The sequence below is a fragment of the Hemicordylus capensis genome, chromosome 2, assembly GCF_027244095.1.
Source record: "Hemicordylus capensis ecotype Gifberg chromosome 2, rHemCap1.1.pri, whole genome shotgun sequence".
NCBI lineage: Eukaryota > Metazoa > Chordata > Lepidosauria > Squamata > Cordylidae > Hemicordylus > Hemicordylus capensis.
The window spans coordinates 164,491,314-164,518,805 of NC_069658.1; the positions used below are offsets into that span (position 1 = coordinate 164,491,314).

General features: G+C 48.2%; 1 protein-coding gene across 2 annotated transcripts in view; it reads left to right on the top strand.

Annotated features, from left to right (window-relative positions):
• Positions 1-14,924: 14,924 nt before the first annotated feature.
• PIANP (PILR alpha associated neural protein) overlaps positions 14,925-27,492 on the top strand; it is a 47,247-nt gene continuing 34,679 nt past the window's right edge. Inside the window, exon 1 of one of the 2 annotated variants that reach the window (XM_053290840.1) lies at positions 14,925-15,029. The gene's annotated coding sequence lies outside the window, so the exon portion shown is untranslated. Of the gene's footprint in view, positions 15,030-16,292; positions 16,432-27,492 lie in introns of those variants that run through there. The other variant, XM_053290838.1, reaches the window with a different exon arrangement.

Below are 27,492 nucleotides of genomic sequence, written 5' to 3' on the forward strand. Positions count from 1 at the left end.
GTCCAATTGCTTCAGGGTTTGCATGGTTGTTGGCACCCATGGGTGCTCCACAATAAGAAATAATGGGCTGGTTCGAGTCCCATTATACCCTATGAGGGGAAAAATAATTTTCAAAAAGTCATATAAAATCATACGAGTGTCCGATTGCTTTGGGGTTTGGGTGACAGGTACCCCTGGGTGCCAGCTACCATCCTACCAATTTTTGGATGCCCGAACCAGTTCAAAAAGGTTCAAAAAGGTTTGAATTCGAACCAAACCAGGGGGAGGTTCGAGCAAAACCAAAACCGAACCACCCCCTCCTGGTTCGAACCTGGTTCGAATTTGAACCAAACTGGGCAAACCGGTTTTGTGCACATCCCTAGTGGCCAGGGGAGTCACACAAGCACAGGAGTGAGCCTCTCCTTCTCCTCCATCGCCCCCAGGCCCTAAGCTGCCACACAGCTTGCCCCCTCGGCAGCCCAATATAGTTACTTGCTACAAAATGAGATCTTGAATTTCTTCACACATGACCTGACTGAGCTCACAGGGCTGCCACTGCTGCCTTTGCTGGGGTTTATGATTGCCATGCAGTGGGTAAAATGACTTGACTAGCAAGCCAGAGGTTGCCGGTTTGAATCCCCACCGGTATGTTTCCCAGACTAGGGGAAGCACCTATATCGGGCAGCAGCAATATAGGAAGATGCTGAAAGGCATCATCTCATACTGAGTGGGAGATGGCAATGGTAAACCCCTCCTGTATTCTACCAAAGACAACCACAGGGTTCTGTGGTCACAAGGATTCGACAGCCGACTCAACTTACCACCACTACCTCCTCCTTTATGGTCTCCTCGGCCTCTTCATCCACCTGCCACCACGTTGTCAGGAAAGGAGTTTAGCAGGGTGGCTTCCATGACAATTGCGCCCAGAGGATGGGGCCTCTCTGCAGTAAGCCGCAACACCTCTGCAGGGGTGCTCCCAGCCAGGCTAGGAGCCAAGGCACAGCCTTCACTCACCTCCCATTCTCCCCCATGGTCTCCATCACAGTCTGTGCTGCGCTGTTGGCACCAGTGCCCCTTATAACTTGGGGCTCTAGATGGTCACCTATATCGCCTCTATGGACAGGCCAGCCTTGCATCTGAAGACTGAAAAGTATAGCAAGAACAGCAAGACTCGTCTCTCGTACACATCCAGAGGTTCCGTGATTAGCCAGTTATTAGTAAAGCACACTTCTGAGCATGTAAAACATGCCTGTTGGGGGCAGGATCTGTCTGCTAGTGTGGAGTGGAGGAAGCTGATGAGCACAACTTCACAACTGGAAACAAATATGTCTGTGACAGAGGCTGCCCCCTCAGGGCAGGAGAAACTGCACCAGCTTCTCAACAAATATATATCCTAAGAATGAAAATTCTCTTCAGGGCTGAAAGTGAGAAGAGTATTAGTTTACCGCGATCATCCCTTATCCCTGACACCACATCACTCTTCTTTCATCTCAAATTCTCTGACTCCTTAGGGCCATTCTGTGCATTGCACAGCAACAAAGCTTGTTTGCCACCAACTCGGGGTCAGCTTCAGGGACCCCGCAGCAAACCGTCCTCTGTGGGCCCCCCTCCTCCCTGGGACTCCTTAAGGCTTGTGCTGAGGCTCACCTTAGTGGATGAGATGGGAGAGAGGAGGAATGATGGAGTTGCTCTCTTGGTGGAGAGAGTCCCTTCACTGCAATCGCACAATGGATCTGGGCACGAAGAAGATGGTCTTGGGGATTGGCAGTGGGTCCTTTTGAGGCCCCAGGGTCCTCGACAGTTGCCCAGCAATGGCAGCCTCTGACGGCAGCCTTGCACCAAATGTACACTCAACAGGGACATGCAACCAACCCTAGCTTTCTGACAAGTTATCTGTATGATATACGTATTTTCAGAGGTGCACTTAGGTAATTTTGGTGCCTGGACCTAAAGGCCTTTGGAAGCCCACCCCCGCACCACTGCAGTTTAAGCATCATCCCCCTACACAAACACCCCCCATGACAAACAGAGTATTTTTAAGACATGGTTTCTGAGGGCACAAACAGCAACTGAAACTCACTAGAATGTAAGAATATAAAACAGGTATATTTATGCAACATATACATTAGTAGAAACATCTCAACATACAGCTTAACATATTCCACATATCTCTTTCCCCACTCCTCTGTCTCTAAAGCACCCGGCACAGGCCATGATCACATTCAGCCTCCCGGTGCAGTGCAGGCCAGCAGTGACCACACCACCCAGGACAGACTAAAGAGGATTTGGGGGCCTGTGGGGGTGTGGAGACACTGGGCTTTGGCCCCAAAATCCAGGGGTAAGGGCGCCACTGCGGATTTTCACATGCCTGTTTGCCCCCATTCAATTTGTTTACATTTGTAGATATTTAAAACACCTTAGGTGTACACCTAAAAGAATTGTAATGCATGAATTAAAGAGGCCCTGAAGACCACATCCACTCTCAGTGGCAAACGGGCTCCCTCGTGCTAACATTCCTCACCATCCCCCCTGCATAAGAATATTTAAGGAAAGTGTTTTTTGCTCACTCCCCCCTCCCCCCACACACAATTTCCAGAATCTTTGGCTTTTTCCTCCTGAAGGGATTCTCAATCTTTGTATTATTTGGATCCTTGCTCTTTCACTGACCTTTTACCTGGTTGAATTTCCTTCTCAACTCTGTGCTTTTCCAAATTATAATAAAGACACTCAGAACTTAAAAAGGTCAGCAGCAGAAGGCTTAGCAGCTGCAGCCCCTTGAACATCCCCTAAAAATAAAGAGGTCAAACACCATCAAAAGACTGTCCTATATCTTGACGTGCATGAGATAACATAAAGCAGTGTGTTTTGGAAGTGATGGTGGTCCCTGGCTCATCAGATGCAGAGAGAGAGAGAGAGAGAGAGAGAGAGAGAGAGAGAATATCTTTGAAGCTGACTAGAGAAAGAGCCAAGCACATTCTACGGATTAGCAGAGTGTGATTTTTCAAGATGATTTGTACATGTCCCAAGAGCGTTTGAGTTGAAAAGGCTGGAGAAAGGGAGAGAAATCTGGATAATCCACAACATAAAATAGTATGTATTTGTGAAGCTGAAAGGCTCAGCCATACACACCTCATATGCAAATAAGAGTGCTGACAGTATAACAGAGACAACCACATAAAATACCCAACAGCCATACATAATACACATAGAATTCCTCATATTCATGTAGCCTATGATTCTTCTCACATGCAGAAAAGGTGAGTGTGGTACAGGATATTGAATTCATCTTCCTGAGAATTCCAGTTTTCATTTTTTAAAGCAAATTTTAAGATTTCATAGTTGTGAGATAGCTTTGGAATTACATAAAATAAATATATAACAAAAACAAACCCTGATGCCAGCACTGGGGTGGGGAAGAGAAGTGAATTTCTCAGCATTCACATCACAAGCAATCAGAATGGCTGCACTATCTGGGCAAAGAATAATATTTCCTGCAATACCATGTACTAAAGCCCACAATATTCTGGTATCAGAAGCTCTTCATTCAGGGAGGGCAGCTGGATCCCACACATATGAGTAACAATTGCACATGGAAGACTATGCATTCATTGCATGAAAAGAATAAAAGTGTGGGGTGGATCCTAAAGATGTACAGAATTTTTGCTTACAGCTTACATAGGATGCCAAGACAATACCCCACCTAGACAAGAGCCAGAAAGAGACTTGGCTTTAACAGTGTAATAGACTCTTCTGCCTTCAGACCATTCCATAAGTCTGTTCTCATGCTGTTGTTTTTCTGCTGTAGATGTGGGGAAAGGTTACGACTCTGATTAGGGTTCATATGACATATGAAGGATCAGTTGGCAGGGGAAGCGCTGTCACTTCCCCCACCTCTCCTACAGGCACGGTCCTTTCATGAGGCAAGGTGAGGTTGGTTGCCTCGGGTGGCAGATGATTGAAGGCGGCTCCCTGCTACTGCCATCAGAGCAACTCTTGGGGGCTGATTTGATCCTGGCAAGCTTTGCAGGGAGTGCCTCTTCTCACACGCTCCGCAAAGCTTGCAAGCAGCAGAAGGAGAGAAGAGGAAACTGCTGGCAACCTTCCTTCCGCCCCGTCACCACCCCACTTTCAAAGTTTGCAAGGGTTTTGAAAGATAGCTTGCCCCCACCAGGGTCATGGGGCAAAGCAAAATTTGGCACTTCACCTCAGTACTGAGCCAACTCTGCCCTTCTCAGAGCAACTTCTCTATGGCCTAGTTATTTCACAGAGATAGTAAGCCTGTGGTCTGGGCTGCAGACTGTAGGTGGAGGAGTCACGTGACCAAATGCTCTTCTGCACAGAACCATTCCTTAAGAACAGAAGAACCGCCCGGCTGGATCAGGCCCAAGGAAGCCCATCTCGTGCAGCATCCTGTTTCACACAGTGGCCCACCAGATGCCGCTGGAAGCCTACAGGCAGGAGTTGAGGGCATGCCCTCTCTCCTGCTGTTACTCCGCTTGCAACTGATACTTAGAGGCATCCTGCCTCAGAGGCTGGAGGTGGACTATAGTAGCCTCCGACTAGTAGCCACTGACAGACCTCTCCTCCATGAAGTTATCCAGACCCCTCATTCCAGGTTGTCGGCTGTCACCACATCTTGGTGGCAAAGAAATAAGAACAGCCCTGCTGGATCCTTACACACAGAAAACTGTCATGTCAGAAAGAAGACCAGACTCAGAACCTCAAGAGATCGAGTCACAGGCCTCTGGCCATGTAGTTTGGCCATATTGTTTTTGATGTCGTAAAGGCACAGCATTGGTGCACAATTATTTATTATTTACTTAGACATCTATATCCTGCCATGTGGTACAACAGTGGCCTCATTTAAGGTTGGCGTGCCTTGTGGTAACTTTCATGACTGTGTACATCCGAAACTGAGACCCCAAATATGGATGTTTTTAAATTCAGCTTTCTAGAACATCTGTTTGTTTTTTATTTTAAAAATCTGTGAAGATACAAAATTGTAGGCATAATGCATATCTGCGCTCCCTGTGTAGAGGGGAAAGACAAGGAACACACAGGGGGAGGACAGGGAATGAGGAGCAGAGTGATGGCTGTGCAGAGAAGGCTGGAATGGAAAGGGGTTTCCAGCACAGGCAGGTCCCTCTTCCTTCTTGCTCCTGCAGAGGCGCTTTTCCCCCCTGGACTTCGGGTCCAAAGTCCAGGGCCGCCACAGTCCCTGGGGCCCCCCAAATCCTCTTTAGTCTGTCCCAGGTAGTGCTATTACTGGCCAAGCATGATGATACTTAATTTGGGGGGGGGGGCTTCCAAAGGCCTTTAGGTCCAGACTCCAAAGTTACCTACGTGCACCTCTGGCTCCAGGCTACAGTCACTAATTCACTCCCACAGCTCACCTCTGCTTGGGGCTGTCATGTCCATATAGGTGACCTAGGTGGTCACCTAGAGCACTAAGTTTTAGGGGGCACAAATGCCACTGTGCCAGCGCCCCAGCTGTCCTAAAACAGCAGCAACCAGAAAATGACACCACCACCCCATCATGTTTCCTGGTAGCCCTAGCAGACCAGGCAAGAGGGGATGAGGGGTGAGACTGTGAGGCGGCCATGAGCTCCCGCAGTGGCATACCTGGAGGAGACCTTGGGCAGGTGGAGGTGCCGAGCGGCCTGGCTGGGAGCACCCCTGCAGAGGTGCCATGGCTCAGGAGAAGTCCCACCCCTGGGAGTGCTTGCCATGGGAACATAGAACATTTCTCCAAGGTTGCAGGCAGGAATCTCTCTCAGCCCTATCTTGGAGAAGCCAGGGAGGGAACTTGGAACCTTCTGCTCTTCCCAGAGCGGCTTCATCCCCGGAGGGGAATATCTGACAGTGCTCACACTTCTAGTCTCCCATCCATATGCAACCAGAGTAGATCCTGCTTAGCTAAGAGGACAAGTCATGCTTGCTACCACAAGATCAGCTCTCCTCTGCCAGGCCCTTCCTGTCTTGTGCCAACCTCCTGGCACTCATCTCCTTTCTGCAGGGTTGAAGAGGCATACCAGGACCCTCGTAGCTGCCCATGTTGGGGGCTTGTGACCCAAGGTGCAGTGGGGTAAATTTGGAAAGAGCTGAGGCTGCTGAGGGGACAAGGTACAGGTTTGCTCAGGGCTTGAAGACTGCTCCAGTCCAAGGTAAGTGCCTGAACTGGCTTCCGCCTCTTCACAAGTAAGCCTATTGGGAGATAGGCCTCAGGCTGCTGGGCCCAAGCCTGGGATGGTCCCAATAGCCAACCCCTGAAACTTCCTGCCAGGATACTATGTTGTGCTGAACTTATTTCATGACATTTATATCCTGCCTTCTGTCATGGAACTGAAGGCAGCACACATGGGAGTCCCAGATGGCCCTTCATCCAGGCACTGATTAGGGCCAAACCTGCTTAGCTTTAGTAAGAGTAACTCTTTTATGTGCTCTTTAGACCAAGGGTCCCCAAATGTTGTTGGACTTAAAGTCTCATAATCTCCAGTCAGTTTGTCCCTATTCTTCCTACCTACTTCCAGGTAAGGAACTTACAGTTGATTCCCAGCCCAAGGCTGTTAGTCTCCCTTTCTCCCCACAGTAATTGCTCACTCACTCAGACCTCACTTTGAAGCTTCCAGGGAAGAACTCAACTCTAACTCACTCCTCCCCTACTCTTCGAGGCTGTTGCCCAATAAACCCTACTGGTGGCATAACAAGGATGCCAGCGGCTCCTCCCCAGGTTGTTGCCAGCGGCCCCTGCCATCCCAGCCATGCCCCCTGCATCTGACGTCAGATGCAGGAGGCATGGCAGTGCTAGCAAATTGGGCTATTTGGAAGTAAAATCCAGCCAGCGCTGCGCTCCCAGCATGGCCAGGTTGACTTCTCCCTATTGCAAAGCTAGGGGGAGGTGTTCCGGGCTGCAGCCCCTGGGACATTGTGGCCCGGGTTCTTTGAACCTGTTTCCACAGTGAATGCTACACCCATGCACCCTGCCCCTCAGCCTGGATTGGGCCACAGGGATTTGATTCTCCCAGCTTTTCTTCCTTATGTGGAGAAGCCACTAGTCCTGAATCTAAATATTTTATTGCCATATAGTGGAGTGGAGGGGTGTGTATTCTGGAGAGTGGACCAGAACAAAGGTGTCCCTTCTTCCTGGTTTGTTCCCCTTCTGGAACTTCTCCTTCCAACTTGTGAAGGAGAGTTTTTTAATCTCATGGTACACATCACCCTGACACTAACTCCCTCCCCTCCAGGACAATATGTTAAGGGCTAGTTCCATCCTTCCTGCTCCATCTTCATTTTTTTCTTCCCAACACCCTCAGCACTCCATGGCTCAGCTGCTCAAATATTCTGTAGGTCCTTGAAGTCACTGGGCATAGGTCCCTCATCCATGCAGGCCATTTCTGAGTTTTAAACATTTTTCTTTTAATTTACAATCTAATATTTCTGCGTAACCAGGAATCTCCCTGCCTTCACACCCCATATGCACATCATGACTTTGTTCATGAGTGGGTCTACTTTGCATCTAGACTGATAGGCATAGGACCATCCAAGTTTGGTGCTAGAGGGAATGATGTCTTTAAGGCTCAGATTTGCCACCAGATGCAGACTCATCAGGGAGATGCAGCAGACCTATGCTCTCTGCTATGATAAATGGTTTGAAAACAGAATTTTATCACATTTATATACTTCACATGTATAGGTGGACATTTAGAGTATTTTAAGAGTGTACAACCAAAGAAATATAATGTGTAAAGCAGCACTGAGGAATGAATTCCAGAGGGGTAGCCATGTTAGTCTATAATAGCAGCAACAACAACAGAGTCCTGTGATACCTTAAAGACTAACATTTATTTTGGCATAACTTTAGGACCTGGCCTGTTAACCTTCACAGACCCTGGCCACTTTATTGTTGCTTGGAAGGCATAGTGCTAATTGACATCTCCATAATGAAGCAAGCAACAGTGGGGCTGTTATATACCCCTGCTGGCTGAGACACACATTATACAACTGCAGTTCCTGTAGGAGTTGCTTGGATGTGTGTGACTCCAAGATACAACAGCCTTTACTCAAAGAATTACTCCCCTGCCAAGCCCTTACTCTGCCTCAATTATTTATCACATTCTTACACATAATGCAAAGAGGGGGCAGAAAAGGAGACCCCCAAGTGGCCTAGATTGGCAGTTGTTTCACTTTTGCAGTGATGTGAAGTGTAACAAATCCTGTAATGTAACAGCTGTGGCTTGGTGCTAGTGAGTAAAAATTAATTAGCTGCCCATCCTCAGAAAAGAGAAACGTCATGTGACATTGTTACTGACTGCATAGCGCTAAGGCTGTGTGCTTTCTGTGCTTCTATTCAGGTGCAGCGGGGGGAGGCATGGAAACAGCAGCAAAACCATCACTGTAGGGGCAGATTGCCACTGAGGAGGGGGATTTTCAGCACCAAAACAGTGCAGAGGGGTGTGTTTGAAACACACACACACACACACCCCACACTCCCATCTAGAACAGGGGTCTCTCTGACTAATTTCTAAAGATAAAAGAGCCATTTTGGGGCATGAAACCTAAAGACAGCTTTAATGTCACATGTTGTTTGGCTTTCAACTTCCTGAGACTCTCAGCTTTCATTTTCAAATAAGTGAGTTTGCCGTCCTGGTGGTTTTGCTGTCTGGGGTGGGGTGGGGGTGGGGGTGGGGATGTCATGCTTTGTGAATCTCAGAAGCTAAAGGGGTGGCAAAATAAAATTGCCAGAGAACAGGGGTGGTGATCAAAGTTTCAGCATCCTGCATAGCTCTTTGCCCCTCCACATGTGTAGCAGAAGACAGTAGGCTTGTTCACACAACCATTTGGGTGTGGGGTGGAGAACAGGCGAGCTCCTCCTCCATCAATAGCACACAAACAGCACCTTGATTTGGGCCAGCAGACCCAAAAACCAGACTATCAAGGCAACTGCTGGCTCTGTTGTTGAACTCTGTCACTGCAAGCCCTACCCCTTCATGGAAAGTCCTCCAAGGTTGCCTCTGCCTTCCCAGCATGCTTTGCAGTGTCAGCAGACTGGAAAGCTTAATGACATCAGCAGCTGTCCTCCCATTGGTCACCAAGGAGCTGCTACAGCTTCAAAGCTGTCAAAGCTTCTAGATCATAGAGTGTGCTTTGCGGGCGAGCTCATCCATTGACGGCAGCCACTGTAGCCACCTCTGTCTATGGTTGCTGTGCAGAGGTGGTTGGGCAGAGTGCTGTTTCACCAGATAGAAGAGGCACATCAGTTCTCACATCCAGAGAATCAAGGTAGGAGCTTGGGCTGGATGGATCTGCATGGGTTCTGATTATAAAACCAGGGCAGCCCACCTCCTACCCTAATTTTAATGGTCGTTTGAACCAGCCTATTTTGTACAATAACCAAAATATGCAAATTTGTTTAAGTTATTATTAATTATTATTATTATTATTATTATTATTAATTTGATTTCTATACTGCCCTTCCAAAAATGGCTCAGGGCGGTTTACAAAGAGAAATAAAACAAATAAGATGGCTCCCTGTCCCCAAAGGGCTCACATTCTAAAAAGAAACATAGAACACACACCAGCAACAGTCACTGGAAGTACTGTGCTGGGGGTGGATAGGGCCAGTTACTCTCCCCCTGCTAAATAAAGAGAATCACCATGGTAAAAGGTGCCTCTTTGCCAGGTTAGCAGGGGTTGCATATAACATACACATCATAGTTGCATATAACATACACATCACAGAATTAAACTTTGTGCAAAATTTAGGACAGACTAAGTGTTGCACTGTACACATGGCCTAGCATATAGCATGATTTTAAACCTTTGTCATACTGTTGTCATCCACAAAAATATATTTTCTAAGCATTCCCAATATACAACTAAGGCACATTCCCATGAACACAAGCAAACAGCTTTAGAGACCCCTGTTGGGGTTATTCAGAAGGATGTGCCTTGATTCTGGACTGTTTGCACATCTCATAAGATTAGGAGCACGTAATGTTTCCCACTGTCCTTTTAGCATTCCGATGGCAATATCCCAGAGTTATTCTTGATTCCCCTTCCTACTGTGTAAACAGCCATTCTCTCTGTAGTAGACAGAGGCACTGTGCACCAGAATTGTAGAGGCTAAGAGACTTGAGTTATGAATTGTGAAGTCCCTGGTTTGAATGTTGAACTTGCTAGGTGACTTCAGCCAAGCCATTCTCTCTCAGCCCCCTCTCGTCTTCAGTATGGGGATAATAATACTGATTTACCTTATTCTGGCCACCTTGAAGGAGCCAGTTGTGTGACTGTTCCCCAAAAACCCACTCAGGACCTGAAGGATTGTAACCACTATTAGCTGGCTGCCAATATCTCATCATCATTATTATTTATTTATACAGTCAGACAGGTGTTATTGACTGGTTTGTTTTATCCAGACATCCAAGGACCTGGGATGGCTGAATTTTATGGTCAATGTTGTTGCTGTTGTTATAGATATCGTCGCAGAATATAGGCTGTTCCCAGTAAAGCTGCTTTTTGTAATTAGCTGATGGTGATTTCTGTGGCCCCTATGGTGTTGAGGTGCTCTTCAAGGTCTTTTGGAACTGCACCCAGGGTGCCAATTACTACTGGGATTATTTTGGTCATCTTCTGCCACAGCCTTTCAATTTCAATTTGTAGATCTTTGTATTTTGTGATTTTTTCTATTTCTTTTTCTTCTATTCTGCTTTCCCCTGGTATTGCTATGTCGATTATTTTAATTTGTTTTTCTTTCTTCTTGACTACAGTTATATCTGGTGTATTGTGTGGCAGATGTTTGTCTGTTTGTAGTCAGAAGTCCCATAATATTTTTACATCTTCATTTTCTTCAACTTTTTCAATTTTATGGTCCCACCAGTTTTTGGCTACAGGTAGCTTGTATTTTTGCAGATGTTCCAGTGTATAATCCCTGCTACCTTGTCATGCCTTTGTAGTCAGTCTGTGTGATCTTATTATTTATTTTATTTTATTTTATTCAATTTCTATACCGCCCTTCCAAAAATGGCTCAGGGTGGTTTACACAGAAAAATAAATAAATAAGATGGATTTCATTTACGGTGAAAGGTGCTCAGATGATGGTGATTGTTCAACTCCAAGCATTCTTGGATGAAATGGATGGTCTGCATTAATCCAGTTTTCAGTCTGGTTGACCTTGTGTTAGGAAATGGGCAGAGGGAGCGCAACTCTACTGATTTTCCTGGACCTCTCAGTGGCTTTCAGTATTAACGATCTTAACTCTCTGAATAGTCTATCTGGGTAGGGGATGCTTTTTTAATAATGGTTCAGCTCCTACCTAGAGGGTTGATTCAGAGGTGGTGCTGCAAGACTACGACTTGGCCCTGTGGCATCAATAGTAGGGGACCTCACAACGTTCTGTCTTGACACAGCTGGCACAAGCTCTACATCCAGGGCCTGAGCCGGTGACACAGCTGGTGACATCGCCTCTTGACTCTTCCTCCTCCATCCTCTCAGTGGTGCACAACATGCTCTGTTCTTCCCACCCCACCCTGGCTCTTCTGCCCCACAGGCTCCCCCCCACCCACACACACAGTTCTTTCCTTCCCTCCTGCAGTACTAGAGCCACTCTTCCCTCCTTCCCACCCCAATGTGGCTGTGACCCTCTCCCTTGCCTCACCAAGTGGAGGCACACCAGCCACCACCCTCCTCTATTCACCTCTGCCTTTTCAGTTGAGTGCTACTCTAGCCCAGTATTCCATTCCTCCTCCACCTTTCTTCTGCCCCCTTCCATTGACCTTTGAAAAACCAGAGGAGGGGATGGATGAGAAGGATGGTGGAGGTTGCCTGCTCCCTCCTCCTACCTCGTTGGTTGCTAGACAGAGGCGCACTTAGCCATGGACCACAAGGATTTGGTCTGTGGCCTCCTGTCATCTGGGGGGCCTCCAAATGTTCTGGGGGGCCTCCCAAGAGACCCACTGCTGCCCCACGCCCGCCAAGCAAATCAAATCTTTTTTTAAAATCTTTTTTAAAAGCGCTGCTGTGCAGTGGGGACGGGGGGCTGCCAGCATGCATAGAGGCCCCAGGTGGGCCGAAAATGGTCTAATCTGTCATTTGGGAGGCACTCAGGCTCAGAGAAGGAGCTCTTGCCACCACTTCCCTCCCCTGAGTGCCCACACATCTGCTGGCAGCTCCCGTCCCCACCACACAGCGACGCTTTAAAAAATGTTTTTTTTAAAAAAGATTTGACTTGCCCCCCCACCCAGCTCTCAAGTGGGGGCGGGGGAGGCAGGAGGCCTCCCAAGCCCTTCAAGTCTGGACTCCAAAATTACCTAGGTGTGCCCCTGTGGCTAGCCCATGAATGAAAATTGGGAGCACACACAGCTCCTGAAACTGGACAGGATACTTTTCCTACCCAGTTTTGATCATGTGAACTGCTTTTGTGGGGAGATTTGTTTCTTGCACCTCTTCCATAGCCCCCTCGCTCAGTTTTTTTTTCCTTTTGTGGGAGGAAAGCAACCACAACCACACCTTCTGTTTTTTGTGTTTACCTCCCTTCTTCTCTGTTGCCATCCCTGACACCTCCTCCATCTCCTCATGTAGCCCAGCAGCCTGTGTTGCTGGACACAAATTGCAGGGATGCCAGGGCAAAGGTGCCAAAGACAGCCCCAGCAACTCCTCCTGGGCCTCAAGAGAGCTTGCATGTGGCTGGGGCTGCTGCCCTAAGAGAGAGCCTCCCCCCACAACACTGCAGGTCAGCCAGGGCTGGGGGCACTGCCCCAAGACAGCTCATGACGCCCCAGCAATCTCACCTCTTTCCAAGTCCATGCACCTCGTAATGGAAAGCACTTTTTACTCAGGGGTAAATACCACTGAAATTGATTAGGTTTACTCACAAGTAAGTATGCAGCCCTACGCACACACAACTGAGAATAAGCACCGTCATACCCAGTGGGACTTACTTCTGAGCAAATATGTTAGAATCAGGTTGTATGCATGCATAGGATCACAGCCTTAAACTGCAATACTGAACACACTTACTAGGGATTAAGTCTATTGAACTCTGTGCGACTTGCATCTGAGTAAATATGCATAAGATTCAAGCTTCAGAGCATTTAAAGACCATAATTCAGTTTGCAAATATCCCTTCCACTCTGGCCTTTGTAGTTTCATGTTACTGCTTTGGCACCTGAGGACTTTTTCATGGAGAGCTTCCTAGCAGTTTTTCTTCTCTGGAGAGAAACTCCTCTGGGTATAGCAACCAGTGGTAACACAGCTAGTTCTATACAACATTCATGCACAAATGTACCACACAGCAACAAGCAAATGTTCAAGGATGGTCAGCAACATCTCCAGAATGTTACAGACCTCTTTGGTTCCACCTATAAACAGCCCTCAGTTTCACCATGTACAGAGGACAAAGCACAGGAACTTAATTCCAATGGAAGTGGTTGGAGAGTCCATAGCAATGCTGTGGCCAAGCCTGTACCTATCTACCCAGTTTTTCTGCATTTCAATGGGACTTGTGCAGGAGAACTTCCTAGTGGATGGGTCCACTGTCGTCGTCTTCTGTCTTCTACTCTGTCACCCTTAATGGAGCTCAAAAATGTACCACCTGAGGCAGCAACTTCACATTGCCTAATGGCAGGGCAGCCTCTGCACATACAAATGCTCTTTCTTGCTCATTTACACATACACTCAGAGCACTGCCACAGATGGGCCACTTAGACAAAGACAGACCCACAATTGTACACCAGTCGATGAGGCATGCAGCACTGGAAGACATAAAATCTAGGGAATGTGCATCTATTATAGATAGGTTTGCTCTCAGGTGTACCCTCAACAGGAAGCTGCAGCTATTCACAGTTCTCTGAACTAGCTGAACCAGGTGCAGACCATCTGTGCTTGTAGGCCCCACCTCCCCCCCAAGCCCACCTGCCAGTCGCCGCTTTCTCCTGCCTGCCCGTCGCCGCTCCGCCCCCGGCCACTGCTTTCTCCCTCCTGCCCGCCCACCCGCCGCGGCTTTTTTCTCCCGTCCGCCCACCTGCCACTGCTGGGTTTTTCTCCCTCCCTCCGTCCGCCCCCCCACCCCCGCCGCTTTTCTCTCCCCCCCATCCGCCTGCCTCTGCCGCTTTTCTCCCCCCCCCCATCCGCTCACCTGCCTGCCTGCCCACCCGCCCCCGCTTTCTTCCCCCTCTCCTCCTCCCTCGGCCGGGCCTCTTGCTGGAACTCTCACAGCGTGTCATGAGAGTTCTGCCGCCAAATCCTGGGCACGCATGCCGGCTAAGAGAATTAAATAAATAGAAGATGATCAACAACTAGCCATTGGGAGGCAAATAGGAGCTGATGATGAATTTTCAGCATGAGAATGGCAGGAGGGAGGATGAGGCTCCCTTCTCCACAGGGATGCAGATCCACTCTAAGCATCTGAGGATCTCCACCCAAAGTGCTTTTTGATTCACCAAAGCAGATTTTCCCTAAAGTTGTCTCCCCCCCACCATTCAAGTGGGGGGTTGTTCCTCAAGCTTTCCCTCTGTTTGCACCCCTGCTGCCCTGGTTGCCCAGTCCAGGAATCCTCCAAGCCCAGGATTCCAACCCATTTTAAATATTTCGTGTAGTTTGGAATAGAAATATAGAAACAGAAATATAGTAGAAATATTTTGCATAATAAACATGTTCGCAAACACATGTTCACCACATTCTCAGGTTTCGCTTTGGAATGTAAAATCATCCAACAGATGTCCATCTGGGGAAACTGTAAACTAAATGGTCCAGATTAAATTGTGATCCAGAGCATACACTGACGCCCTGGCCCCTGAACTCCAACGAATCCCAAACACATATCCACTCTAACCTAATGAAAAACCGAAGAATTCCTCCCAAACATAGGCACGCGGGCACGCACACGACGAGGAATTCACACTTCTAGCCACGCTTCCCCTCTCATTCGCCCCTCCCGCGTTGGCTGCTTGCATTTGACGGAGGGGGTCACGGTGGAGGAGAAGATTTGATATGGAAGAACTGAAGGGGGCGGGGGAGATCCCCTGGGGAAGAAAGAACCCCCTGGAAAGAAGCTTGTGAGATTTCAGCAAGGAGACGACTAGAATGGAGGAGAGAGGGGGATTTGCAGAAGCGGGGGGGGGGGGCTAATGTGGTTAGGGCGCGGGGTGGGGGGAGATGGATTTGTTGTTGTGCAAAAGAATCAGAACGGCGGGACCAAACTGCAGAAAGAGAGAGAGAGACAGGAGGAGCAGCCATGGGAGAGTCAAGTCCAGCCAGGCAGGAGGATTCTCAGGGATGATGGACGGCAGGGAAGGCTCTCTCCTGCCTCGCCGAGCGCCGCTTCATCCCGGTCCTCCCTTTCTCCCTGTGTGTGTCTGCGCGGGGGGCGGGCGGTCAGCTCAAGCCTCTCTCCTCCTTCCCTTCCCTCTCTCGCTCCCTGCGGGCAGGCTTGGCTGGAGACCGAACTGAGGCAGCTTCAGCCACAGGTGCTGCCTGGCATGTCCCTTGGAAACGCCTCGCTCCATAGCAACGCCAGAGGAACAGGCTGGGCTGGAAGGAAGAGAGGGATGTGGAAGGAGGACGCAGGGAAAGAAATCTGCAGGGACAGCGGGGTGGTGGGGGGAACCACATGAACACACATTGCTCCCTCCCGCCGCGAGGTTCCCGAACTCGGGCTTCTCGAGGGGAAAACATACGTACCCCCTGCCCTAGATGGAAGGAGCGCTTCCCTTTCATCCCACAAGCGGAGGGGAAACCTCTCCGGCTGAGGGGACTGGGTGGCAGGCAAAGAGAAAAACACTCTGCACATTCTCAGAGGCATTCTCGGAAGGCCCGTCATCTTGAAAAACAAAGCCAGTTCCTTCGGAGGCGGAGGAGCTCTTGCAATGCCCCAACAAGGGCACGGATCCACCCACCCCACTCTTTGGCGCCAGGGAAGCTCCAAGCACGGGGCTGAGGCGCGGGGCGTCCTTTGCTGCCGCTGGGTTTCATTTCCTCTGCGAAGGGGCCGGAACACACACACACACACACACACCCCTCCCCCAGGGCGCATCCCCCCCCCCGCCCCGCCTGGGTAGCCCCACCCCATGCCCCGAGAGGGCATCCCTCGCTCGCTCCAGCCCTCGTTATTCCCTCGCTGGCTGCCTGCAAAAGCAGCCGCTGCTCTGCCGCCGTTCGAGGGGGCGGCCTCTGGTGGCGTGTAGCCGAGAAGGGGGCAGCCAGCAGGCGGGGGGTTAACAGCGCCGCCGAGCGAGACAGACGGACGGGCGGGCAGACGGACAAGACAGCCGCGCGGCGAGAGAGCCCAGGCGAGGCTGGAGCAGCCCGCAGCAGCAGGAACAGCCACCGCCGCTCTAGCCGCCCTGTCGGGCCATGGAAGACGACGCCAGCTGGGCGGAGAGCTGCGGCAGCCTGACTCGCCCCAGCCCGGCGGGGTCCCTCGCCCCTGCCTCGCCCTCCTCCTCGGCCGCCAGGAAGGTGAGTTGTGGCTGGCTGGCTCGCCCGCCGCCCCGCGCTTGGAGAGGGAGCCGGCTGAGCCTGCTCGCTCGCCTTCGCCCGCCTTCGCCCGCCGTGTCCTTCGCCGACTCTGCTGCTGCCCGTCTGCCTCCCGTGCCGCGCCGTCCTCCGTCTTCGGCTCTCCTGCAGCGGGCATGAGGGGGCCGCCGCCGCCCCTCTGTCGGGTCAATACGAGGGCTCGCTGGTCCTGGGGCTGGGGAAGCAGCAGCAGCACCATTGGCGAGGTGGGTGGGTCGGGCCGTGCTCAGGCGTGTCGGAGGGGCGCATGCCCGGTGGGGAGGGGAGTGGGCTTGCACCCTTGGCTGGTTGGACCGGCGGGAGGACGCTGCTGCTTCTGGGGCGGCTCTCTGAAAGACGTGTGAGCACTGGAGAGCCGGCATCTCCGAGTCTGTCCGATCTGAGCGGGAGCTCTCTTTTTTGAACGGGGCGCGGGGTGGGGGGGGGGGGTGGCGGGGCTCGTCTAAGAACTCCTTGGTCCCGTAGGGCGTGCTTGTAGAAGAGGAGATGGCAGAGAAGGAAGGTCTGGCTGTTGCTGCCGCCGCCGCCGCCGCCCCAGATCAGCTCTCCATTTTCAGCACGAGGGCTCGTCGTCTTGGGGCTGGAACCGCATCACTTCCACGGCGGGAGGGAGCAAGTGTATGGGGAGTGCTCAGGGAGCGGTGTGGGGCGGTGGAGCGGAGCCATGGCGGGGCGTGTGGTCTTTGGCGCTTGCTGGGCTCGGGAGGGATGTTCTGTTCTGTTCTGTGCAGTGTGTGCGTGCGTATGTGTGTGAGACAGAGATCAAATAGGTTTCCTTCAGTCACGGGAAACATGTCCCTTAAAAGGAGGACAATTTGACATTTCTCTGCGGGGCTTGTACTTCAGCCTAGTCTTGCCCTTCCTAGCAGCCCTTCTGCAGCCTCCCGAGTCCCTTCAGTCTCTCTGTTTTGAAACTCTCCCTCCCAAGACCTGTTGTGCCCAAGAACAACTATGGTGAGACAGAAGACTTCAAAACAAACAGGCACAGGGGTGGTGGCCGGGCGATTACTTGAGCCCCCTGCAGGTTGGCTGAGGAGGGTTCTGGGCGAAGGGAGGGGTCTGAGACCAGCCACTAGACAGAGCAACAGTGAGTGCGCCACACGGTTCCCCACATGTGTGGTGGAGAGCCCATGAGAAGCCCAAAAGCTTGTGACACGACACACCGGTCAGAATTGAGCTACCCAGCAACTTCATTGCTCCAGTTTAGCAGCCCCTCCCTGGGCCATAGGAAAATGCACTTGGCTCACAAGATTTGCAGCATGATCTTAAGTATGCTTACTCAGAAATAAATCCCACTCAGCTCAATAGGACTTACTCTCCCAAGGACGTGTGTACAGGACTGCAGCTTCCTTCTTCCAGCCTTTGGAAGAGCATAGCTGCCTTTCTTCCTGGATGTGAGTGTTAAGACCTGAGGCTATCTGATGTATGGGTAGGTACCTAGCAGGGAGCGAGGTGAACCTCTGTCAGCCTGTGAAGATCCTGCTGCTTTTTCCAGCTCCTGGCCATCAGCAGTACCAACAGACCATCAGTCTCACTTCACAGCCTCAGCTAGCAAATGCTGTTGGATTTCTGTAAACAGTACATTAGCCACTACCAAGATGAAGTCACAGCCCAGCTCTTGAACACAGCAGATACACTTGGGGTAGCACTAGCATTTGTATTTCAGTCTCACTTTTCAGTCTCTCTCCACCCCCCACCCTCTCCTCTGTAAAAGAACATAAAAACTACCTCTCTGGATCAAACCAAGGGTCCATCTTCAAAGGTGGCCAACAGTTTGCCTGGAAAATTCACAAGAAAGGGCATGATGTAATCATGTTTGCCTGCAACACTCAGAGAGGTACACTCCTCCTAATCATGGAGGCTCCCTTTGGCTTCTCTTGGCTAGGCCTATCTTCTATGAATTCGTCTATTCCCCCCGCCTTTTTTGGGGGGGGGGTAAAGGAACACAATACAACAACACTGAAGCTGGAAGGCCATCACTTCATGTTGTGATAATGAATTTGTAGATTAATTATGTGTTGCGTGATGATGTACTTTCTTTTGCCAGTTCTGAATCTCCTGCCAATCAATTTTGTTGGGAGACTCTAAGTTCTAGTACTGTATGAGAAAAGGAGCAAAATTATTCTCTATTTACTCCCACACCATTCATAATGTTGTGCATCCCTCTCTTGGGCATCCTTTCCCTCTACTCCTTTCCCCGCTCCATAGCAGGTTCTACCACAGCAAGACCTTAGCCATGCACTTCAGCTGCTGGCTTCTAATACTCCCACTCCTCTTGATTAAGGGTAACCGTCTATTCATCTCAGGTCTTAGCCAGTGTGTGATTCAAAACAATGATGCAGAATCCCACCCGCCTCCTCTAGTCTACGGGGCCTCTGCCCACGTTGTTATATTTATATGACTATTGAACTAGGATACATGCACCTGAAGAAGAAGAAAAAAGAGGAGGGGCCACAGAAATTTAACTCAGAAGATTTCTGTCTGAGCGTACAGCAAATCTTGACCATTTTTCTTTGGATCTGGAAGCCAGCCCAAAAAAATTGAGAGCCAGGCAGTGGACACCTGACAAAATTATTGGATTTAGTGACAGACATTGTAGAGGGTGAGAGTAAATGGGCTTCCCCTTACCCCCTTTACAAGTAGCATACTTATAACAGAAACAGAGCTGCCAGGGACAAATAAATAATTTATTAAATAACTCGTTCTTCTGCATATCCTAGGTGCCCTGGTTAAATTTCTAGGCATCATGGCTCCCTGACACCTAGGGTTTGTCAAGCCCTAGCTTAGAGTAAGTGAGAGCCATTTGGGTAGAAAATCCAAATGGTGCTCTCCCCACGATTTTACATGATAAATCATTAACAGGGACACTCTCTGCATGACCCATTGCTACGGAAATGAATGGGAGCTGTGCAAGGAGTGCTCCTTTTCATTTCAACAATGGAGCTTGTGTGGGAGAGCATCTTGTGAGCTCATTGTGCCTTGTGAACTAGATCCATTTCCCATTTTGCCACCCGTATAATGGCAGCAAAATTCTGCCCCTGCTGTAGCTACAACATTTTGTCCCCTAGTAGGGTTGTCTCTGAAAGTAGTTCTGCTGGGCTGAATAACACAATACTGATTTAAATGTTCAAAATGTCAAATGCCAATCCCAATGCACTTCTCAGTCAATTCTTCCAGTTTATACCACCCTCAAGTATTTTGTAAAATGTACCTTTTCTTTCACAGCTGAATTTGTTTACTCACATTGCACTTCAGTGTGCCTTTACCCATTAGATTAAAGATCTGTTTACAGTTGGAAAGACACAGAGATACTGGGAGCATAGACAGAAACATAGGGGACTTGTAGATAAATATTGTTATGTCAGGGAACAGTCAACTGTGGGATTAATAAGGGAAAGTGACACCTCACTGATCTATCCGAATTCTCAGAGGATGTCAGGCACCATGTAGAACAGGGCGACCCACTTGATTTAGTGCAATTGGATTTCCAGAAGCTTTTGACAAAGCCTTTCATCAAAGGCTCTTAAGAAAACAAAATCATCCTGGAATAAGAGGGACAAACTTTTTGTGAATCAGTAATGAGTTTTTAAAAGAAGGGGATTCAAGCAGCTGTGTGTGTTTTTAAAAAATGTTTTGCTGGCACAAGCCCTGACTGTTTTTTAGTCAGCTATACCATTAGGGAGGGCAAGGCCACTTGCCTCTGACGGCAAAATTTCCAAGTAGCTTAGAGGGAAGCAAATAGTCAATTATTTGGTTTGCTATGATATTTTTAATCCCCATATGGGGAACTGTTTGGATTTTCTGCGTCAGGCATCAAAATGTCTTCTGTGTTTTGTTGGGGCTTATGCCATGTTGAGGACTAGGGTGATGATGTGGTAGGAATAAATAGTCAGTTTTCATATCGGACAGGTCAATAGGCAGGTGGGAGCAAGGATCTGTATCAGCATGTGTTAAACACATTCAGTACTGACCTCAAAAAAGGAGGAGGGGGATGCTGAGGTGGAAACGTTTACAACCGACAACGTTTTAAAGTCCAAAGCAGATTGCTGTCTTTTGAAAGGTCATTACACAACTGGGTGACTTCAGCAATAAAATGGCAGATGAAATTCAGTGCTGCGAAGTCATAGTAATACATGCCAGGGGAGGGGGGAGAGCGAGGGTCCTTCTTATAAGTATTCCAGTGAAAGCAGAGCACATATTTTAATGTCACTGTGTGAATCAAGGATGCATTTGCACTTCAAGTGGCGTGTCCAATGCTGATCTACCTCCACCCGCAATCTTGGACTAATGTGGCAGAAGGAGGAGGGGGGAAGGTGCTGAGAAAGTCAGCACACATGATCAGATAGATGGAAATGTTTTCCATAAGACCTGAGGCTAAAAAGATTTCCTGTTGAGCTAGATGACAGGAAAGAGGTGCAACAGAGATGTACAAAATAATGAATGTTGTAGAGAAAGTTAGCAGGGAGCAGTTGTTAATTTTACCTTAGCTCATCATACAAGAACAACTGAGCACCTGAGGAAGCTCAGGCAGGGGGCGTCTTAAACACTCCTTGAGTGCAGTCCAGTTTGATGCACGAGGTAAATTTTGCCATAGAATCTTGTGATGGCAGATATAAAACTGGGGTGGTGGGGGTGCGGGGTGTTCTGTCTTTTTAAGAGAAGAAATTCCTGGAGAAATGACTGTCAGTAGCGATTAGCCAAGATGGCTGGGGAAGAGAAACTTATGCTCAGGGTATTTCTAAAATCACAAACAGCTAGAAGCTATGAGTAAGTGGCAGGAATTGGGTCACTGCTCAGTTGCCTCTTCGTTTTCTCTGAAGCATCAGGTAGATGTCAAGTGTCCTGCTCCAAGAGGGTGGACCTCTGATTTAAGCAAATATATCAATCCTTTCATTCCTACTTCTTTTCCTTCGTAAACAAGTCACCTCCCAATCAATGTTCTCTCTACTCTTTTTCATCTGTGTGTGGAATGAGTTTTGTTCTGGGCAGCAGTATCAAGGCAGTGTGTGCACACCTGCAGTCAGAGTGGGGTCTTCCCAATTCAACCTGAGCGGGATCTAAAATTAACTGGAGCGGACATCAAAAAACTTGTGAGCACGTGCACGTGTGCACGCCTTAGAGGGAACGCTGCTCCCAATATATTTTTGGAAACTGGGAGGATACAAGGAGCAGTCCTATGCAAAGTCAAATCAGTAGTCCACCTGGCTCTTAATGCTGTTTAACTAGACTGGCAGATGCTGGGGATCATAACACCACTCATCCTAATGCTTAGCATTTTACATGATACACTTGACTGTTCAAAGCACTTCATAAACATAACCTTGTTCTTACAACAACAATACAGAGTAAGGTAAAGTGTGCCGTCGAGTCGGTGTCGACTCCTGGCAACCACAGAGCCCTGTGGTTGTCTTTTGGTATAACACAGGAGGGGTTTACCATTGCCATCTCCCGCACAGTCTGAGATGATGCCTTTCAGCATCTTCATATATCGCCGCTGCCCGATATAGGTGTTTCCCATAGTTTGGGAAACATACCAGCGGGGATTCAAACCAGCAACCTCTGGCTTGGTAGTCAAGTTAGCATTATTATTCCTGTATTGCAGATACTGGGGATGAATCTTGCCTAAGGCCATTCTTTTCCATCAGGATCAAAAGGGGCCTGTCCCTGAACAGTAGGTGCTAGGGAGTATCAACAGGAGGAAGCAGATGTCCTCTTTTCCCTGATACTGGATAGGACTTTGGCCTGACCCAACAGGGGTTTTCTGATGTTCTTAAGGCCATCAAGTGAGCTCATGGTGAAGGCAAGTTTCAAACCACGGACCTTTCTGCATCAGGGCTCACTCTCTTAGCCATTATGCTTCACTAGTTTCCAGTCTCTGGTTTCATATATATGAAAAGCAATGCATGTACTCTGCTACTTATATAAGGCCCCTTCCCCTCTCTAGAAGGTAGGGTTACCCAGTCTAGATGGTGGGGGACAGTCGATGTACCAGCACCAAAAAGGTAGTAGAGGACACGCTTCACCAAAAAGTCTCCACTTTGCATAAAATTTGCATATGTTTATTGGTATTATATATGCATATTTTGATAAAAAATTGGATAATTTGAGAATAAATACAGCTTCTTAGAGTTGTGCAAACAGGTTTGATAGTTCAGGGTTCAGCCTGACCCAGATCAACACACGCTCCGCTGGCCATTAGGAGGGGTTGTGAGTCATTTTTATGATTTTCTTTGTACTTACCCCCACAGAGGTTCTCCCCGCCCCCCCATGCACGGTCTCCCACGTGTGACTACAAACATCTATATACAGCTTTTCAACAGGTTTCACAGTGGCTTATTATTTATAAATAAATAATAAGATGCTCCCCTGTCCCCAAAGGGCTCACAGTCTAAAATGAAATGCAAGGTAACACTAGCTGTATAGGAGTTGTATAGGGCCATTTGCGCTCTCCATGATAAATAGAAGAGATTCTAGAAGAGAAGGCACCACTAAAAGGTGCCTTTTTACAGTGAGCAGGGAAGCTGCTAATTGTGTAAAGTTAGTTAACTAACTCGGGGCGGAGGCATCATTGAGCGAACGGGTTCAAAGAACCCAGGCCGCTGCCCCTCAGGGGCCATGCCTCGCACCTGCCTCAGATGGGGGTGTGCTGGCGGAATGAGCCCGGACCGCCACTGGCCTCTCTCTGCACCTGAACGGAGAACTAACTTCTCACTGCCATTGCCACCTCCACCACATGAAGGAAGTAAGCAGCACCTGCCACGCCCACCTATCTGCGCTCCTGCATCACATGGCTCTACAACCTGCCACTGAAGCAGAACCTCCCCTCTGGCTTCCTCATTGGATGGATGGTCAGTAGGAAGGGGAAGGAGACAGAGAAGCTGCTCGTGAGAGCAAAGTGTTCTGAGCAAACAAAATGTGCCAGCGGCTCCCCAGTAGGGGTGTGCATGGACTGGTTCATGGTGGACCAGTTTGATCACCAACCAGTTCTACACATCCCTACTCCCCAGAACTTCAGATACACACAACTCTACTCCCCAGAACTTCAGATGCAAAAAAGTTGTTTGGTCCCCCAAATAGCCTCTATTCCTCCTAATGGGGGAAAAAAAAGTCATTTGATCCCCAAAATAGTTGCATGTCCTCTGTAAAAGTCCCTAGTGGGCAACCCTACTAGAAGGTACAGCCCCAACCTCTCCTTAATCTGGGGACCACAAAGGGACCAAGCACATCTTATTTCACTGGTCCACTGAAGCAAGACGATTAAACTGAGTGAGCTAATGAATTAAATACCTTGCCTGCAGACATGCTTCTCAGCCAAGGATTCCCCCGCCCCACCCTCACAACTTTCCCCTAAATGTCTTCCAGTTGTTTTTGAGCAAAACATGAGCCCCATAATGAACTCATGAAATTAATTGCCACAAATTGTGGAGAAAGCCACTAGCTCAGATGGCTTTTAGGAAGAGGTTGACAAATTGATGGAGCAGGATAGGTAGCTCAATAGAACCTTCGTTGAGTCAATTCCTAGAGCAGCCAAAGTAGCCTTGTAGCCAGGCAAGAGAATGGGGGGGATGAAAAGAAAGATTAACATGCCTGTTAAAAGGAATCTCACTCTCCATTCCCCTTAATCCACAGACTCTCACACATAGCACTGGGATGGCTGTCTCTGCATGTAAGAATTTCTACACATTGAGCCACCAGCTTGCTGGAAGTTGGTTCAGGATTTTGGGAGCAGGTCCTGGAAGGAGAGCTGGTCTTGTGTAGCAAGCATGACTTGTCCCCTTAGCTAAGCAGGGTCTGCCCTGGTTGCATATGAATGGGAGACTGTAAGATATTCCCCTTAGGGGGATGGAGCTGCTCTGGGAAGAGCATCTAGGTGCCAAGTTCCTTCCCTGGCTTCTCCAGGATAGGGCTGAGAGAGATTCCTGCCTGCAACCTTGAAGAAGCTGCTGCCAATCTGTGTAGACAATACTGAGCTAGATAGACCAATGGTCTGACTCAGTATATGGCAGCTAAGCTTCCTAATGTATAGTAAAGTTTGGAGGTTGACATCTCTGGAGGACATACATTAAGGAAATCCATTGGAAGGAAATCACACAAGAAGGAACTTGTGGGAGCTATGTGAAACAGAATGCTGGACTAGATAGGCCCTGGGCCTGATCTAACACGGCTGTTCTTGTTCTCCACTGATCTCCAGCCCCTACACCCCCTATCCTGAGGTAGATCTTTCTGACTCGTTCGGAAATATGACCTCTGATTTCCAATTTGAATATAGTTTTCCTTGGTTTTTGCCCACTGAATATGATAGATACGATTTGATTTGAAAATGATTGTGTAGAGCTAGCTATTATCTGTGTGTCCTTGACACTGTTTTGCAAGCTTTTTGTTTTATACTGAGTAAGGTAGGAAGAAGGGGAGTTCTGCACCACATTTTAGACGCTTGGAGTGAAGGAAATACTTTTGACTGCAATAAGACCTTGGGTTCCAAACACAGCAGGATTAAGACTCCTGTGCTCTTGGAAGTCAGATTCCAAGATGTACAGCTCCAGTAAAGTGTCAGCACTCCTCCTTTGAAGAACCCTGGTCAGGTGGGTTGTACATTCACACTGGTATCTCTGAGTGCAGTGGAGCCTGTGCTTCTGGATACATTCCAGTCCAAGGCAGGTTTGGGAATGGCTGCTCATTGCTGAGTATATACAACTCACAATTGATTTAAATTAGTTCCTTGTCAAAAGACAAAAGCAGGGAGTTAAAAAAAATAGCTAACATGCATATATCAAGAACAAAGTGTACCACCAAGTATTATCCAATGTACTTTACTTCTTTGACAGGGTGATCAGTCTAGGTGAGAGTTGATGCGGTCAGTGAACTACAATTTGCCTTTAGGAAGGCCTTCCAGGAAGTTTCACATGATATCATCAAGCTAAATAAATTTAGCCTAGGTCATCAGTTGGTTGAAAACTCATCATACCCAGGGAACAGTGAGCTCACTGATAAATGGAAAATGGGACAAGGAGTGGAGGTTGTGTGAGTGCTTGTCCTCAGGCTTCTTTAGTATTTTCATCAACAATGTGGTCTTCTTTTGTTTTTAAAAAGGTGGGTTTTAGTTAACTAGAGGTCGGGCTGTGTGTATTTCATAAATCTGGGTTGAAATGTAGTGTTATGCACAGAATTCAGCTTCTTGTTTACAGAACCCGTGTGTTGAGGACTGAGCTAAATTCCCCATTTTGTGTTATGTTATAAAATAGTTGCACAGGGGGAAAGATAGATATATAGATTTCATCTGTCTGTCTATCTATCTATCTACAAAAGGATGTCCAAAACAAGCAGTTAAAGTAGGGGAAAGATCAAATGAAAACCTACCTTCCTGGTTGCCTATTTGAGAGGGAGGGGGAATCGTTAGTGGGGAGAAAAAGGCAGAGTTTTAAGAGATTGGGGCAAATAGTGTTGGAGGTTGCCAGAATCAGAGCTGGAAGAAGTGCTGGAGAAGAAAGACAGCTGAATAAAAGAGCTGCTGATGGTGAGATTGACTATTAGGGTTCAGCTGAATAGGCTATCTGGATGCACTTATCCCATTTTATTTTGTCTTTTGCTCTCATGGTGGTTGTCCATTTGCAATAGAATTATTTCAACAACTGTTGGTTTACTCTTTTTTTCTTCAAGTAAAATTATATATTTAATTCAGATCTCACGTGGTCTCTATGTTGTGTTCCCCACTCCATGCTTATTTGCCTTACCACTTGGTGGCAGTGGTAAAACCTCTCTAATCACAGGGCTGGGTAATATCGTACCAGGCTGTGATACCATGTTCATACTTTTTACTTTTAAAAAGCAAGTTTCTAGCCCTCATGGTTATGCAGATAGACATCAGAGTATATGGAAATGGCTGATAAAATCTCAGAAGAGCAGTTGGATAAAATTTTCAGGGGACTGGGCTTTAGTTTTCTGCTAGACCTCTTTGCCCTTCCCCATGATGATAGTGATTAAGAGATGCAGAATAAATTAGGCAAAGTGAGCAAATTATGAAAAATTGCATCATATATACAGAAAGAACAATAGGTCCTGTGGCTCTGTCAAAACCAACACTTTTATTATGCACAAGGTTTTTAAAAGAGTAGGCACAGCTCTGAGTAAAGAAAAGCATATAATTTCATGCTCTGTTCCTAAGAAGACATTTTATTTGTGTATTAAAACACTTCTATCCTGCCTTTCTGCCCATCAAGGACATTCAAGGAGGCTCACAATCCACAAAATGAAATACAAATAGAACACAGTAGTAACTATCTATAAAAACAATCAACCAAAACACAGCAGAGGAAATAAAACAAAACTATTTAGGACTAGAGGTGCACCTGGGTAATTTTGGAGCCTAGACCTACAGGCCTTTGGAGCCATCCCCCTACACACACACACACACACACACACACACCCCGTGATACACGTAGCATTTTTTAACATGTGAGTTCTTTGGGGCACAAACAGCAACTGGACTCACAAGAATGTAAGAATATAATAAAGGTATATTTATGTAAATATGCATTAGTAGAAACATTTCAACATGCAACTTAACATATCCCCATCCCACATATTTCTTTCCCCACTCCCCGCTGCCACCGCTCTCTAAAGCAGAGGTCATGCTCATCCACCTGGCACAGGTCACAGTCACACTTAGCTGCCCCACACAGCGTGGGACAGCAGTACGACCACACCACCTGGGACAAAATTAAGAGCATTTGCGGGCCTCCAGGGGGTGTGGAAGTCTTGGACTTCAGCTCGGAAGTCGAGGGCTTAGAGTGCCTCTGCTTAGGACACTCAGCTGCTGCTCAAGTCAAATGCTCACTTGTGTTTTGACCTGGTGTCTTAAAGCAAGCAAAGAGGGGTCCAGGTGTGCCTCCCAGGGCAACAAAACTGGGTGTCACTACCCAAAAGGCCTCTCATGTGTACCCATCCAACACACTTCTGATGATGGTCGTGTAGGGGAAGAATGGCAGTTCAGTCCCCAAATAGAAG